Source organism: Callorhinus ursinus, unplaced genomic scaffold (genome assembly GCF_003265705.2).
Source record: "Callorhinus ursinus isolate GAN/ISIS: 27379988/994484 unplaced genomic scaffold, GSC_fseal_2.0 scaffold37, whole genome shotgun sequence".
Classification (NCBI taxonomy): Eukaryota; Metazoa; Chordata; class Mammalia; order Carnivora; family Otariidae; genus Callorhinus; species Callorhinus ursinus.
The window spans coordinates 4,096,038-4,112,601 of record NW_027397099.1 but is presented as its reverse complement, the minus strand read 5'-3'; the positions used below and the strand labels follow the sequence as shown (position 1 = coordinate 4,112,601).

Here is a 16,564-nt window from a genome sequence, read left to right as displayed (position 1 = left end):
TTTCATTCTGTTGGGGGCACTTACTTTATTTCTTGTATTTCAGGTCTACTAGTGATTGATTCTTTCAGTTTTTGTATGTCCAAAAAAGGTCTGTATTTCACCTTCATTTTTTAAATCTATTTTCCCTTTTTTTGGTCTTCCAGTTAGTATTTTAAAGATCTTGGTATGCTATTTTGTAGCTTATGTTGTCTTTAATTAGAAATCTGCTGTTCTATTTATCTTTATTCCTCTGCACATAACATGTCTCTATTTTCCCCTGTGGTTGTTTTTCATATTTTTCTTTATCACTGACTTTAAGCTTTTTGATTATGATGTGCCTTAGTTTTCTTCATGTTTTTTGTGCTTGGGGTTCATGGAAATTCTTGGATGTTTTGTCCCTATGAGTTTCTTTGGGCAGATGTGGGGATTGGGGAGGGCCTTGCATCTAAAAGAAGGTGTTGGGGCTTTTGGTGGTGAAGCTTAGTCTGTGCTGTCAATTCAAGATCCATGCAGGCAGCAAGAACTTGATCTTGGAGTTGTGGAACTGCTTGACCACTGACTGGCCATGATCTTTTCCATGCTTATGATCTGGATAGGATGGGCCTGGGTGCTGTACTGGGCCCCCATGTCATGATAGCCCTGGGTGACAGTGCCCACAGTGGTCAGGTCCCTGTATACCAAGTACATATGGATGCCACTGTAGGAGTTGTAGCACAGTTAGATGCCAAAGTTCTTTATCTGCAGTGGAGATTTCTTAAATACCTTCCCAGAGTAGACCATTTTTTTCTGAAAACTTCAGCTGAGACAGAAAGTACCAGAAGCAGGACTTGGGAATGACATGATTAGGTATAAAGATTGGCATGGGGTAAAGTGGAGTGAGTAGCTTTTGGGAGTGAGTAGGAAGTACTCCATCATCTTATATTCTTGCAGTATGCCTGAGGGCTTCATGGTGCTCTCTTTCTGCTTGCTGCCACCCACAAAACCAGCTTATGGTTTTCAACAAATTTGGACAGTTTTCAGCCATTATTTCTTCAAATATATATTGCCCTCCCATTCTTTCAGGGATGCCAAATACATTATATTTGGCCATATGAGTTTGCCCCATGGTTCACTGATGCTTTGTTAATTCTTTTTCCTGCCTTTATTTCTATCTGTGTTTCATTTTGGCTAGCTCCTATTGCTGTCTTGTAGTTTACTAATCTTTTTTTCTGCTTTGTCTAGTCTCTGTTAATTCCATACAGTATATTTTTCACCTCACATATTGTAGTTTTCATCTTTAGATGTTCATTTCTGTCTTTTTATTTATTGATTTATTTATTGTTAGAAAAGATTTGTTATTTTAGAGATAGAGAAAGAATATGGATGTGGGGGGAGGGGCAGAGGGAGAGGGAGAGAGAGGATCTTAAGCAGACTCCCCACTGAGTGCCGAGCCTGATGTGGGGCTCATTCTCAGGATGCTGAGAACATGCCCAGAGCTGAAATCAAGAGCTGGTGAGCCAACCCAGGTGCCCCCAATTGTGTCTTTTAAAAATATCTTCCATGTCTCCATTTAGCATGTTTGGTCTTTATCATTTTCCCTTTATGATTCTGTCAGTTTTTTTATGTTTTGAAGCCATATTATGTTAGGAGCATACAATTAATTAGCACAATTAATATAATGTGTGTGTGTGCATGTGTGCATACATGTACTGTGTGTGTGTATATATATATGAAGTTATATATATATAAAATATATATAAATATTTTTCTGTATCTAAATATTTCATGTAAATACTTATATTTAATATATATTTATATTCTTGTATATAAATATATATAAATCCTATATTCTTATACATAAATGATGATTTTTCCATTTAAGTCTTTTTTGCTTTATTTTCTACTTTGATACTAAAGTTAATAAAAATCACTAAAATTACAACATCACCAGTTCTCTTCTAGTTAGTACATGCGTAACAAATCTGTTCCTACGTTTTTATTTTCAGTCTTTCAAGGCTCTTATTTTTTTGTGTGTATCTCTTGTAAGCACCTTAGAACTGAATTTTATTTTGTTCTTGCCTTCTCTGAATTAGAAATTTTAATCTATTTACAGAGTTTGCTCCTAATCATCACAAAAAGTCAAAGAATTATATAATAGCTAACATCAGAGGAAGCACAGATGTTTAAGAACACTCTTACAAAGGTCTTGGTCATGGGCTCCAATTTTGATGGTTTTTCTGACTTCCTTTCTCAATTAGAGGCTGGAATTCCAGCAGCTTCTATGAAATCATCTTTCTTCCTGCATTTGGGCTGAAGATGCTGATAGAGAAAAATGAGCTTACTTTCCTAAAGTGGAAGATTATACTCAAGGTCCTCTTCTGGTCTCTTGTCTCACACAGGAACTGGCTTCTTAAAGCACTTATGCATGGTATTATTTTGTATTCCACTTGAAAGTTAATTTTAAATAATGTCAATCTTTAAAAAAAACCCACCTCTTAGTGTTTAGATTTTCTAATTGTCTCCATATTATTTAGTTTATGAAGTGGCTTCTTTTTAGATGGTCATGAGTTTACTTGATCAGTGTTGGGGTGATTTTGTTTTTATTCTAATGGACCATACACTGTTCAGGGTCATTTATGATGAATACAAGGTAACATGCCTATTACATAAAAATAAAATAATTGTTTTTGTAAAATGAATTGGAAGATGTGGCATAATTAGACAGTAGGCATTTGTATTCTCCTATTATCGCTTTAGAGCTGCAAAAAAATGGAAGTAATTTATTTCATCTTCGTAATACTCCTTCTTTCTGGTCCAACAATTTATCAGAAATGTTAATCCAGGAAGCAGTGAGTGGGGGTGGGGGGAGAAGAGGAGAGAGGGGATTTAAAATTAGCCTGGAAATGTTGCACAACTCATTAAAAATGTAATCATGCGTAAAATGAGATCAATGAAAATTTATCTAAAAGTGCAAGGAAAAGGCATTTTCTAGTATGATACTGGATTTAATAGACTGGATTTTAATTTAGTCAGTTTGCTACAAAAAAATCCCTCCAGGCTAAATAAAACAGTTTTCCCTCCCAGTTATTGTACAGACACCTAATTTTCAGACCCCTTCCTTCTGATATTCAATCTTATCTCTTGCTGGATATGGGTTTCAGTATATTGCAGAATTTGTTTTCTTTACATTTTCCATTACTGCTTTCATTTGCATGATAAATGATTAGAAGTAGAAACAGGGGAAAAAAACCCATGCAGAACATTTCTTTATTAATTTTGTTTAAATTAGAGTATCTTTCTTATTCACCCTTCCACTGCCCTATTTAACAACCAGTGTATCTGAGAGTTATTATATTATTTTGTTGTACAGTTAGAGAAATGGGGTACATACTTTTTACTTTATTATGTAACATTTTCCTTTGTTCTTATGTTTGTAGTTTACATTTTGGTTCCTATCTTGCAATGTTAATGATAATGATGAATTTTGTCTTAAAAGAAACCCTTGTATTTAAAGTGAGCCTGGGATTCAGACTTTAAAATATGTTGACAGTGATGAACTTAAGGGTATGAAGATTTATTCTGCAGATGATATCCTCATGATTCTTAATGAATAGAATTTGTAAAATTGGACTTTATTTAAGGTTTCTGCCCCTTCCATCTTAGCTGTTTTTCTAGCCTGGTAATGTAGAAATCTGATATGATATCCCTAACTGAACACATCAGTGAAAATCATCTAATGCCTTACCTCCCCCCAGATTCTGTATGGTTAAAACAACAACAACAACAACAACAACAAACTATATCAATAAAAATTTGCCTAGACAAAACTTGCCTGAACAAAAATTATGTAAGCTAAATAAATGGTTCCTGCAAAATTTGTCTATGAGAAGAATCTTATGTGATCATTTTAGGATAATTCACATGGATAACCTTTCTTTCTCTACTATACAAATTTTTATATAAATACTCTCTTGTAAAAAAAATTAAACAGTTAATTGAATGTTCCCTTGATCATTCCTCTTATCTACTCTCCTCTCTAATAATAACACACTGGCCAGCAGCTATATTTCCTGACATTTTTCTCTGTAAAATAGGTATGTATCTGTAGAAATATATTAGTTTTAATTTTTGTGAGATTATTCTAACATAAAAGGTACATTACCACTATAATTTTTCTCTGCATATAAAAAATTTTACTTAATATTGCATCTTGAAAATTTTCTGTTTCTGTACTTAAAATTCTATTTATTCTGTTGAACTGTTGCATAATATTCCATACCATGGAGCTAGAAAGATCTGGAAAGAACTAAGTGTCCCTCAATAGGGGAATGTTAACCATGTCAAACTATGGTGCAATAAAAACCTTTGTGCATATCTCTGTGCACAGTGGAAATGTTTCTTTGGGGAAGATAACAAGAAATAGAGCAAGGCTCTCTTTGTCTTTCTCAGGACCCTGGGATCATGACCTGAGTCGAAGGCAGACGCTTAACCAGCTGAGCCACCCAGGTGCTGCTCGTCATTCATTTTTAAATAGTTTATAGGTTCTATCTTGACTTTTCTCTTAAACAAGGGGATTTTACAGTTTCTAAGTCCATAGATATTTTTTTTGGCTCTTGTTTTGATGATGAATCTAATTTTATTTCATTGGATCCAATCAATATGATTTCTGCTTTACAGGAGTTGATGAGATTTTTTTCTTCATTACCTAACATGTGATCAATTTTCTTTTGTGAGTGCCCTTGACTGTTTGAAAAGAATGTTCTTTAATGTGTTCAATGTTCTATTTTATATCTATTAGATCAAACTTGTTAGATTATTCAAATATTCTATATTCTTAATTTTTGTTTATCTATTTTATCTGCTTGTTCTGGATAGCTGTATGGTTAGACATAACCAAAAGTTCATATGTTCTATTTTCTTGGCAAATACCTCTTTTTGTTTTTTTTAGTGCATTTGGCTAAAATTCTTTTATTTTTCCTGATACTAAGAATTACTTAGTATGTCTTTTCTTATACTCTTATCTTTACTATTTTTGTGTTGTCTTTTTTTTTTTGAGAATGTCTTTTTGTAAGGAAATTATTTCTTTTTTTAATTAACATATAATGTATTATTTGTTTCAGGGGTACAGGTCTGTGATTCATTAGTCTTACACAATTCACAGTGCTCAGCATAGTACATACCCTCCCCAATGTCCATCACCCAGCTTCCCCCCTCACTCCAGCAACCCGCAGTTTGTTTCCTGAGATTAAGAGTCTCTTATGGTTTGTCTCCCTCTCTGGTTTCCTCTTGTTTCATTTTTCCCTCCCCTCCCCTATGATCCTCTGCCTTGTTTCTCAAATTCCACATATCGGTGAGATCATATGATACTTGTCTTTCTCTCATTGACTTATTTCGCTTAGCATAATACCCTCTAGTTCCATCCATGTCGTTGTTGCAAATGACAAGATTTCGTTTTTTTGATGTCTGCATAATATTGCATTGTGTGTATACATATATATATACATATATACACATACATATATGTGTGTATCATTTTCTTTATCCATTCATCTGTTGATGGACATCTAAGCTCTTTCCATGGTTTGGCTATTGTGGACATTGCTGCTATAAACGTCAGGGTGCACATACCCCTTCGGATCACTACATTTGTTATCTTTGGGGTACATACCAGTGGTGCAATTGCTGGGTCATAGGGTAGCTCTATTTTCAACTTTTTGAGGAACCTCCATACTGTTTTCCAGAGTGACTGTGCCAGCTTGCATTCCCACCAGAAGTGTAGGAGGATTCCCCTTTCTCTGCATCCTCACCACCATCTGTCGTTTCCTGACTTGTTAATTTTAGCCATTCTGACTGGTGTGAGGTGGTATCTCATTGAGGTGTTGATTTGTATTTCTATGATGCTGAGTGTGTTGAGCACTTTTTCATGTGTCTGTTAGCCATTTGGATGTCTTCTTTGCAGAAATGTCTGTTCATGTCTTCTGCCCATTTCTTGATTGGATTATTTGTTCTTTGGGTGTTGAGTTTGATAAGTTCTTTATAGATTTTTGGATACTAGCCCTTTATCTGATATGTCATTTGCAAATATCTTCTCCCATTCTGTCGGTTGTCTTTTGGTTTTGTTGACTGTTTCCTTTGCTGTACAAAAGCTTTTTATCTTGATGAAATCCCAATAGTTCATTTTTACCCTTGCTTCCCTTGTGTTTGGCGATGTGTCTAAGAAGAAGTTGCTGTGGCTGAGGTTGAAGAGGTTTCTGCCTGTGTTCTCCTCAAGGATTTTGATTGATTCCTCACTCACATTGAGGTCTTTCATCCATTTTGAGTGTATTTTTGTGTGTGGCATAAGGAAATGGTCCAGTTTCATTCTTCTGCATGTGGCTGTCCAATTTTCCCAACATCGTTTGTTGAAGAGACTGTCTTTTTTTCCATTGGATATTCTTTCCTGCTTTGTCACAGATTAAGTTGACCATAGAGTTGAGGGTCCATTTCTGGGCTCTCTATTCTGTTCTGTTCCATTGATCTATGTGTCTGTTTTTGTGCCAGTACCATACTGTCTTGATGACAGCTTTGTAATAGAGCTTGAAGTCTGGAATTGTGATGCCACCAGCTTTGCTTTTCTTTTTCAACATTCCTTATTTGGGGTCTTTTCTGGTTCCATACAAATTTTAGGATTATTTTTTCCATTTCTTTGAAAAAAAATTAATGGTATTTTGATAGGGATTGTATTAAATGTATAGATTGCTCTAGGTAGTATGGACATTTCCACAATATTTGTTCTTCCAGTCCATGAGCATGGAACATTTTTCCATTTCTTTGTGTCTTCCTCAGTTTCTTTCATGAGTGTTCTCTAGTTTTCTGAGTACAGATCCTTTGCCTCTTTGGTTAGATTTGTTCCTAGATATCTTACGGTTTTGGGTGCAATTGTAAATGGGAGCAACTCCTTAATTTCTCTATTGTCTCATTGTTGGTGTATAAGAATGCAACCAATTTGTGTGCATTGATATTATATCCTGCCACTTTACTGAATTCCTGTATGAGTTCTAGCAGTTTTGGGGTGGAGTCTTTTGGGTTTTCCACATACAGTATCATATAATCTGCAAAGAGTGAGAGTTTGACTTCTTCTTTGCCAATTCGGATGCCTGTTATTTCTTTTTGTTGTCTGATTGCCGAGGTGAGGACTTCTACTACTGTGATGAACAGCAGTGGTGATAGTGGACATCCCTGCCATGTTCCTGACCTTAGGGGAAAATCTCTCAGTTTTTCCCCATTGAGAATGATATTCACTGTGGGTTTTTCATAGATGGCTTTTATGATATTGAGGTTTGTGCCCTCTATCCCTATAGTCTGAAGAGTTTTGATCAAGAAAGGATGCTGTACTTTGTCAAATGCTTTTTCTGCATCTATTGAGAGGATCATATGGTTCTTGTTCTTTCTTTTATTAATGTCGTGTATCACATTGATTGATTTGCGGATGTTGAACCAACCTTGCAGCCCAGGGATAAATTCCACTTGGTCGTGGTGAATAATCCTTTTAATGTACTGTTGGAGCCTTTTGGCTAGTATAATGGTGAGAATTTTTGCATTCCATGTTCATCAGGGATATTGGTCTCTAGTTCTCCTTTTTGATGGGGTCTTGGTCTTTGTCTGGTTTTGGGATCAAGGTAATGCTGGCCTCATAAAATGAGTTTGGAAGTTTTCCTTCCATTTCTATTTTTTGGAACAGTTTCAGAAGAATAGGTATTAATTCTTCTTTAAATGTTTGGTAGAATTCCCCTGAGAAGGCATCTGGCTCTGAGCTCTTGTTTTTGGGAGATTTTTGATGACTGCCTCAATTTCCTTACTGGTTATAGGTCTCTTCAGGTTTTCTATTTCTTCCTGGTTCAGTTTTGGTAGTTGATACATCTCTAGGAATGCATCCATTTCTTCCAGGTTATCTAATTTGCTGGCATAGAGTTGCTCATAATGTGTTCTTAGAATGTTTGCATTTCGTTGGTGTTGGTTGTGATCTCTCCTCTTTCATTCATGATTTTGTTGATTTGGGTCATTTCTCTTCTTTTTGATAAGTCTGGCCAGGGGTTTGTCAATCTTGTTAATTCTTTCAAAGAACCAGCTCCTCGTTTCGTTGATCTGTTCTACTGTTCTTTTGGTTTCTATTTCCTTGATTTCTGCTCTGATCTCTATTATTTCTCTTCTCCTGCTGGGTTTAGGCTTTATATGCTGTTTTTTTCTCCAGCTCCTTTAGGTGTAGGGTTAGGTTGTGTATTGAGACCTTTCTTGTTTCTTGAGAAAGGCTTATAATGATATATACTTTCCTCTTAGAACCGCCTTTGCTGTATCTCAAAAGTTTTGGAATATTGTGTTTTCATTGGTTTCCATGAATTTTTTAAATTCTTCTTTAATTTCCTAGTTGGCCCATTCATTCTTTAGTAGGATGCTCTTTAGCCTCCATGTGTTTGCATTCTTTCCAACTTTTCTCATACGCTACAACTTTTCCATTATACACTAGATTTAGGGAATATTTCGGTCTGTTAAAAGAAACTGTGTCCCAAAATTTTAAAGAAAAAAAAATTTCATTATACTTTCCAGTTCCATCCATGTCGTTGCAAATGGCAAGATTTTGTTCTTTTTTATGGCTGAGTAATATTCCATTGTACATATATACTATATCTTCTTTATACATTCATCAATCGATGGACTCTTGGGCTGCTTCTGTATCTTGGCTGTTGGAAATTAGGCTGTTATAACCATAAGGGTGCATGTATCCCTTTGAATTAGTGTTGTATTCTTTGGGTAAATACCCTGTAGTGTGATTGCTGGATCATGGGTTAGTTCTATCTTTAACTTTTTGATGAAATTTCATACTGTTTTCCAGGGGGGCTGTACCAGTTTGCATTCCCACCAACAGTGCATGAGTCTCCCTCTTCTCTGTATCTTTGCTAACACCTGTTGTTTATTGTGTTGTTGATTTTAGCCTTTGTGACTGGTGTGTAGTGGTATCTCATTGTGGTTTTGATTTGCATTTCCCTGATGATAAGTGATGATGAGCATCTTTTCCTTCTTTGTTGGCCATCTGTGTGTCTTCTTTGGAGAAATGTTCGTGTCTTCTGGCTATTTTTATTTGGATAATTTGTTTTTTGGGGTGTTGTGTAAGTTCTTTATATATTTTGGATACTAACCCTTTGTTGGACGTGTCATTTGTAATATTTTGTCCCATTCCATAAATGCCTTTTAATTTTGATTGTTTCCTTCACTGTGCAGAAGCTTTTTATTTTGATATAGTCCCATAGTTTATTTTTGCTTTTGTTTTCCTTACCTCAAGAGACATATATAGAAATAAGTTTCTATAGCCACTGTCAAAGAAGTTACTGCCTGTGTTCTTTTCAAAATTTCTATTTTTAGTAGATGATTCTTCACCTAATTATACTTACCACCGTGTTTGAAGTTACCATATTTATGTTTTCTATTATACTTGCCTTTTTTGTTTGTTTGTTTTCCTCCTTTTTGCCTATTTTTGGTTGATTGGATTATTTATTTATTTATTTATTTATTTATTTATTTATTATATTCGAGACAGAGAGATAGAGAGAGAGAGAGAGAATGAGCAGGGGGAGAGGCTGAAGCAGGCTCCCTGCTGAGCCAGGATCCTGATTCGGGGCTCGATCTCAGGACCCCAGGATCATGACCTGAGCCGAAGGCAGACGCTTAGCCATTTGAGTCACCCAGGTGCCCCTGATTGGATTATTTTATTCTATTTTCCCTCACCACTGATGGTTTGTAAATTATACCTCCCATTTATTTTCTTTTATTAGTTACACTTGTAATTTTAATATATATACTGATTATATGTCTTTCCACCATCAGGAAAACTCCCTCTAGCCTGTCCCTAAATGAGGTGAAAATCTTGATGTATTTTTACTTCCATCTCTTTCCATCTTCTCTGGCACTTCTCAAATCCTGCGTTCCAAGTTGTTAAAGTTTTTTTTTTTGTTTGTTTAAAATCAACATTTATGTGCATTTAGTTAGTTTTGCTGGTGTCTTTGCTCAGCCTTGCTTTATATATCCAGGCTCTCTCTCTCTCTCTCTTTTTTTTTTTAATACATTCTTGAGAAGTTCTTGTTAGAGAAAGTTTGTATATGGTAAGCTGGAAACTTATATACCTGAGAATCTCTTTATTTTGAAAAATAATTAGACCTGTAGAATTTTGAGTTCAAATCCTTTTTTCTTAGAACATTAGTGATAATGCTCCATCAGAAATTTGAAATCAATTTTAGGCCATATGTCTATGTGTGTGTTTTTAGGCCATATGTCCATGTGTGTGTTTTTTTCTTTAGAATATTTCAAAAACTTTTCTTTTTATTGGTAATATGTTTACCTGATTCACACACAAAAAAAATCGTAAAAAGTTGCACTCAGAATTCTTGCTTCTATCTCTGTTCCCTCCTGTCTCTTGTTCTTTCTATAGATAACAATATCTGTTAGGTTCCTGGTTATCTTTCTTGTATATCTTCATTCAGAGGAAAGCACAGGCAAATGTGTATTTCTGTTTCCCCTTCCTTGTGATAAAATGTACCTTACTACATAATTTGCTTTGCATCTTGCTTTTTTTCAAGATCTTGCTATATCAGTAAGTTGAGATAGTCAACAAACTTTCATTCACTGGTGTGGATGTAGCCATAGTTTCTTCAACCAATACCCTGTTAATGGACAGTTGGATCACTTCCCCCTTTTTTTGTTATTACAAATAATGCTATAATGAATAATCTTCTATCTTTGCCATTTTTTTTTTTGGTTTCTGAATGTGAATTTTATAAATTTAATTTAATTTAAAATTCCATTATACTTAACATATACTGTTATATTATTTCAGGTGTACAATATAGAAGATATGGTGTACACACACACACACACACACACACACACACACACACACACAGGAATATTATTCAGCCATAGAAAAGAATATAATCTTGTCATTTGCAACAACATGGGTGGAGCTAAAGAGGATAATGCTAAGCAAAATACATATGCCATTTTATATGTGTACAGATATATCTGTTATTTTTTTTAATATGTTATGTTAATCACCATACATTACATCACCATACACCATTCATTACATCGTTAGTTTTTGATGTAGTGTTCTATGATTCATTGTTTGCATGTAACACCCAGTGCTCCATGCAGAACGTGCCCTCTTTAATACCCATCACCAGGCTAACCCATCCCCCCACACCCCTCTCCTCTAGAACCCTCAGTTTGTTTCTCAGAGTCCATAGTCTCTCATGGTCCATCTCTCCCTCCGATTTCCCCCCCTTCATTTTTCCCTTCCTGCTATCTTCTTTTTTTTAAACATATAATGTATTACTTGTTTCAGAGGTACAGATCTGGGATTCAACAGTCTTGCATAATTCACAGCACTCACCATAGCACATACCCTCCCCAGTGTCTGTCACCCAGCCACTCCCTCCCTCCCACCCCCACCACTCCAGCAACCCTCAGTTTGTTTCCTGAGATTAAGAATTCCTCATATCAGTGAGGTCGTATGACACATGTCTTTCTCTGATTGACTTTGTGTACAGATGTATCTGTAAGATAGATTCCCAGAAGTAGGATTGCTGGGCCAAAGGGTAAATGCATCTGCATTTTTGGTAAAGATAGCTGGATTCCTCTCCATGAGGGTTATACCCTTTCACTTTCCCATTAACATTGTACCCCCCTGAGCCTGTTTCAACTCCAGCATTAAGAGTTGTCAAAACTAATTTTTGTCAATGTGATAGGTAATAAATGATATCTTATTGTAGTTTTGATTACCTTATTATGAGCAGGTTGAGACTTTTTTTTATAAGCTTAATGGCTATTTGTATTTTGTTGTTGTTATCTGTTTGCTTGTTTGTTTTTACTGAGGACTGTGTGTGTCCTTTGTCCATTTTTATTTTGGGTTGTTCATCATTTCTTCTTGAATTCTAGGTAATTGTTATAATCTTTATAAAAATAATCTTTATAAAGGGAGATCAGTTTTTGTAATAGAAATTTTAATTCTCCCCCTTCCAGATCAGTCACTGGACTTTTAATTTTGCTTATAGTGTTTTTTGTTGTTTGGTGGTTTTTCGGGCATGTATAAGGTTTAGATTTTTATTCAGTCAAATTTACCAATCTTATATTGCCTTTGGATTCTGTGGTCTAACTTCTACAGCACTTCCCCACTACATTTTTAATGTATTTCTAGTATTTCATTTTTCCCTTTAAAGCTTTAATCCTTTTGGAGATTTTATGTACAGTGTAAAGTAGGGAACCAACTTTATCTTTTCCCAGACTGCTACTCAGCCATCCTGACATTTATTAAAATGTCCTTCTTTATCTCAGTAATTTGAAATGTCATCTTTATAATATAATCTCCTGTTTACATTTTGGTCTGTTTATGAACATCTGATTTTGTTCACTGGCCTGTCTCTTCAGTCACCAATTATACACTTTTAATTAGTGTGTTTTGATAGCTAATAGGTCTATTCTCACATAATTTCTCTTTTCCAGAGTTTTCCTGGCTCTTTTAAAATTTATTTTTCTATATGAATTTAGGGATCAGTTTGTCTAGTTCTAGGGGAAAAAAACAAAACCCTGTTGGTATTTTATTGGATTGCATTAAATTAACTAAGGGAGAATTGACTTTAAGTCTTACTTTTCAAGAATATAGCATCTCTTTTTCATACTACTTTTAATCCCTTGGTTGTAGTTCTCTTTTCCTCCTGTCATTTGGTTTTGTACATTTCTTATTAAGCTTGTTCCTAGCTGTGAATAGGTTCTTCCCTCCATTGTATCTTTTAACTGTTGTTTTATTATATAGAGTGTATTGATTTCTTTTTAATTAATTCTACATCCTGTCACCTCACTGATTTATCTTATATTTTGTTGTGGTATTTTAGTAGATTAATTGAGTTTACAGATACAAAATCATATCATCTCAAAATAGAGATAGCTTTGCCTCTTTTCAGTTTTATGCCTCTAATTTCTCTCTAGTCTAATTGTTTTGGTCCAAGATAGTGTTAAATATGGTGATGACTCTGAGCTGCTTTGTGTTTAATTTTAGCCTGAATATTCCCTGTCTTTCTACATTATATCAGAAGTGTGACCTCTCGGCTGATTTTATGTGATACACTCATCTACCCAGATCCCTCCGTTGTCCCAGAGGTCACCTGTGGACAGTTACCATCCATAGGGCAAGCTTCCTGCCTCTCTCTGCTTAAGCACATTCTCTAGCTGTGGGAGGGTGTTCTTAGCCTTTGTGCAGACCAGACTGGGTATCCTGTGGAGGTATTGCTTCCAAAGTGACCCCTGTAACCAATGAGGTTTGGAAGTCATTGGATAAATAATCAAGCTTCTTCATATCTCTGGGGTACAACCCAGAGGTGTGTTCCATATAGTCTTTAGAATACTATATTCCAGAACGTTTAGGAAAAGGAGAGGATAGAGAGGAGAGCTATCATTGTTGCCTAGCATCTGGCATATGATAGGCATTCTGCATATTCTCTGTGTGGAGAGGCTGATTAGTTTTAAAAGAACACAAGGTACTAATCTTACCCAAATGGCCCTGGGTAACCAGGTGTGTTGAGTCTTGGAAAGTCTTCTCTAGAATAGTTGGTCTAAGGACAAATGGAGTGGAACTGCTAGAGCTGCTCTTAAATCAAGGCATCTTCTGTAGCACATGTATAGGCAGTGCTCATATGGAAGCAGAACTTTCTCTGGAATTTTTTAGGATTTGTATCTTTTTAAAAAATGTTATTTATTTGAGAGAGAGGAAGAGAGAGAGAGAAAGAGAGAGTGCACTCATGAGTTGGGGGCAGGGCAGAAGGAGAAGCAGACTCCCCACTTGAGCAGGGAGCCCTATGTGGAGCTCGATTCCAGAACCCCAAGATCACGACCTGAGCTGAGGCAGATGCTAAACTGACTGAGCCACCCCGGCACCCTTAGGATTTGTATCTTAACTTTGACATTATGAAAACTTGCCAGAATTTTGTCTGTGTGTGTGTGTGTGTGTGTGTGTGTGTGTGTGTGTGTGTGTGTCTGTGTTGTCTCCCCCACCCATCCTACTCTTTTCTGTTTTTCTTTCACTGCTGTTAGACTAATTTAGAGTTTCTGGGTCTTTCTTTCAAATCTTCTTATTTCTTCCTTAATCTCTGAAGTTTTTATGCTGTGGTATGCAGTGTTTGGCTATATTTTCCAATTGACTATTTTAATTTTTAGCTTTATCCATTTTGACTTTAGATCACATAATGAGGATTTAATTTCAGTGGTTTTTTTTAAACAGAATTTATATATGTAAGAGCAGTTTTTGGCTCACACTAAAATTGAGGGAAAGGTACAGAGATTTCCCATATATCTCTGCCCCCAACATGTAAATAGCCTTTGCCAATATCAACATCTCCCACCAGAGAGGGACATATGTTACAAATGATGAACAGTGACACATCCTACTCACTCAAAGTCCATAGTTGACCTTGAGGTTCACTCTTTGCATTACACATTTTATGGATTCGGACAAATTTATAATGACATATATCCATCATCATTATATTATTATAGTAATGTGTATTATATAACATATAATTTTATATAGTAAATTATATATATTATAAATATATAATTATTTTAATATATATAATATAGAATATATTACAGTATAGTAATATGGTATCCAAAGTATTTTCACTGCCCTCAAACCTCCTGTACTCCTCTTCCCCTTACCCTCCAACCCTGACAACCACTGATTTTTTCACAGACTCCATAGTTTTGCTTTTTCCAGAATGTCATATAATTAGAATTATAGGATATATAGCCTTTTCAGATTGTCTTCCTTCACTTGGTAATATGCATTTCAATTTCTTTGATATCTTATAGCTTTTTAGCTCATTTAAAAAAAAAATTTTATTGTTATGTTAATCATCATACAGTACATCATTAGTTTTTGATGTAGTGTTCCATGATTCATTGTGCATAACACCCAGTGCTCCATGCAGAATGTGCCCTCCCCAATACCCATCACCAAGCTAACCCATCCTCCCACCCCCCTCCCCTCTAGAACCCTCAGTTTGTCAGAGTCCATCATCTCTCATGGTTTGTCTCCCCCTCCGATTTCCCCCCTTCATTCTTCCCATCCTACTGTCTTCTTTTTTTTTCTTAACATATATTGCATTATTTGTTTCAGAGGTACAGATCTGGGATTCAACAGTCCTGCACAATTCACAGCACTCACCATAGCACATACCCTCCCCAATGTCTATTACCCAGCCACCCCATCCCTCCCAGCCCCCACCACTCCAACAACCCTCAGTTTGTTTCCTGAGATTAAGAATTTCTCATATCAGTGAGGTCATCTGATACATGTCTTTCCCTGATTGAATTATTTCACTCAGCATAACACCCTCCAGTTCTATGCATGTCGTTGCAAAAGGCAAGATCTCATTCCTTTTGATGGCTGCATAATATTCCATTGTATATATATACCACTTCTTCTTTATCCATTTATCTGTCGATGGACATCTTGGCTCTTTCCACAGTTTGGCTATTGTGGACATTGCTGCTATAAACATTCGGGTGCACGTACCCCTTCAGATGCCTACATTTGTATCTTTGTGGTAAATACCCAGTAGTGCAATTGCTGGATCGTATGGTAGCTCTATTTTCAACTGTTTGAGGAACTTCCACAGTGTTTTCCAGAGGGGTTACACCAGCTTGCATTCCCACCAACGGTGTAGGAGGGTTCCCCTTTCTCCACATCCCCGCCAACATCTGTCGTTTCCTGACTTGTTAATTTTAGCCATTCTGACTGGTGTGAGGTGGTATCTCATTGAGGTTTTGATTTGGATTTCCCGGATGCCAAGTGATTTGAGCACTTTTTCATGTGTCTGTTGGTCATTTGGATGTCTTCTTTGGAAAAATGTCTGTTCATGTCTTCTGCCCATTTCTTGATTGGATCATTTGTTCTTTGGGTGTTGAGTTTAAGAAGATCTTTATAGATTTTGGATCCTAGCCCTTTATCTGATATGTCATTTGCAAATATCTTCTCCCATTCTGTTAGTTGTCTTTTGGTTTTGTTGACTGTTTCTTTTGCTGTGCAAAAGTTTTTATCTTGATGAAATCCCAGTAGTTCATTTTTGCCCTTGGTTCCCTTGCCTTTGGTGATGTTTCTAGGAAGAAGTTGCTGCGGCTGAGGTTGAAGAGGTTGCTGCCTGTGTTCTCCTCTAGGATTTTGATGGACTCCTGTCTCACATTTAGGTTTTTCAACCATTTCGAATCTATTTTTGTGTGGTGTAAGGAAATGGTGCAGCTTCATCCTTCTGCATGTGCCTGTCCAATTTTCCCAACACCATTTGTTGAAGAGACTGTCTTTTTTCCATTGGACATTCTTTCCTGCTTTGTCAAAGATGAGTTGACCATAGAGTTGAGGGTCCATTTCTGGGCTCTCGATTTTCTTCCATTGATCTGTGTCTCTGTTTTTATGCCAGTACCATACTGTCTTAATGGTGACACCTTTGTAATAGAGCTGGAAGTCCAGAATTGTGATGCCACCAGCTTTGCTTTTCTTTTTCAACATTCCTCTGGCTATTCGGGGTCT

General features: G+C 36.1%; 1 pseudogene; it reads right to left on the bottom strand.

The window, feature by feature from the left end:
* Positions 1 to 424: 424 nt before the first annotated feature.
* On the bottom strand, positions 425 to 927 carry LOC112836821 (large ribosomal subunit protein eL20 pseudogene; annotated as a pseudogene).
* Positions 928 to 16,564: the final 15,637 nt, after the last annotated feature.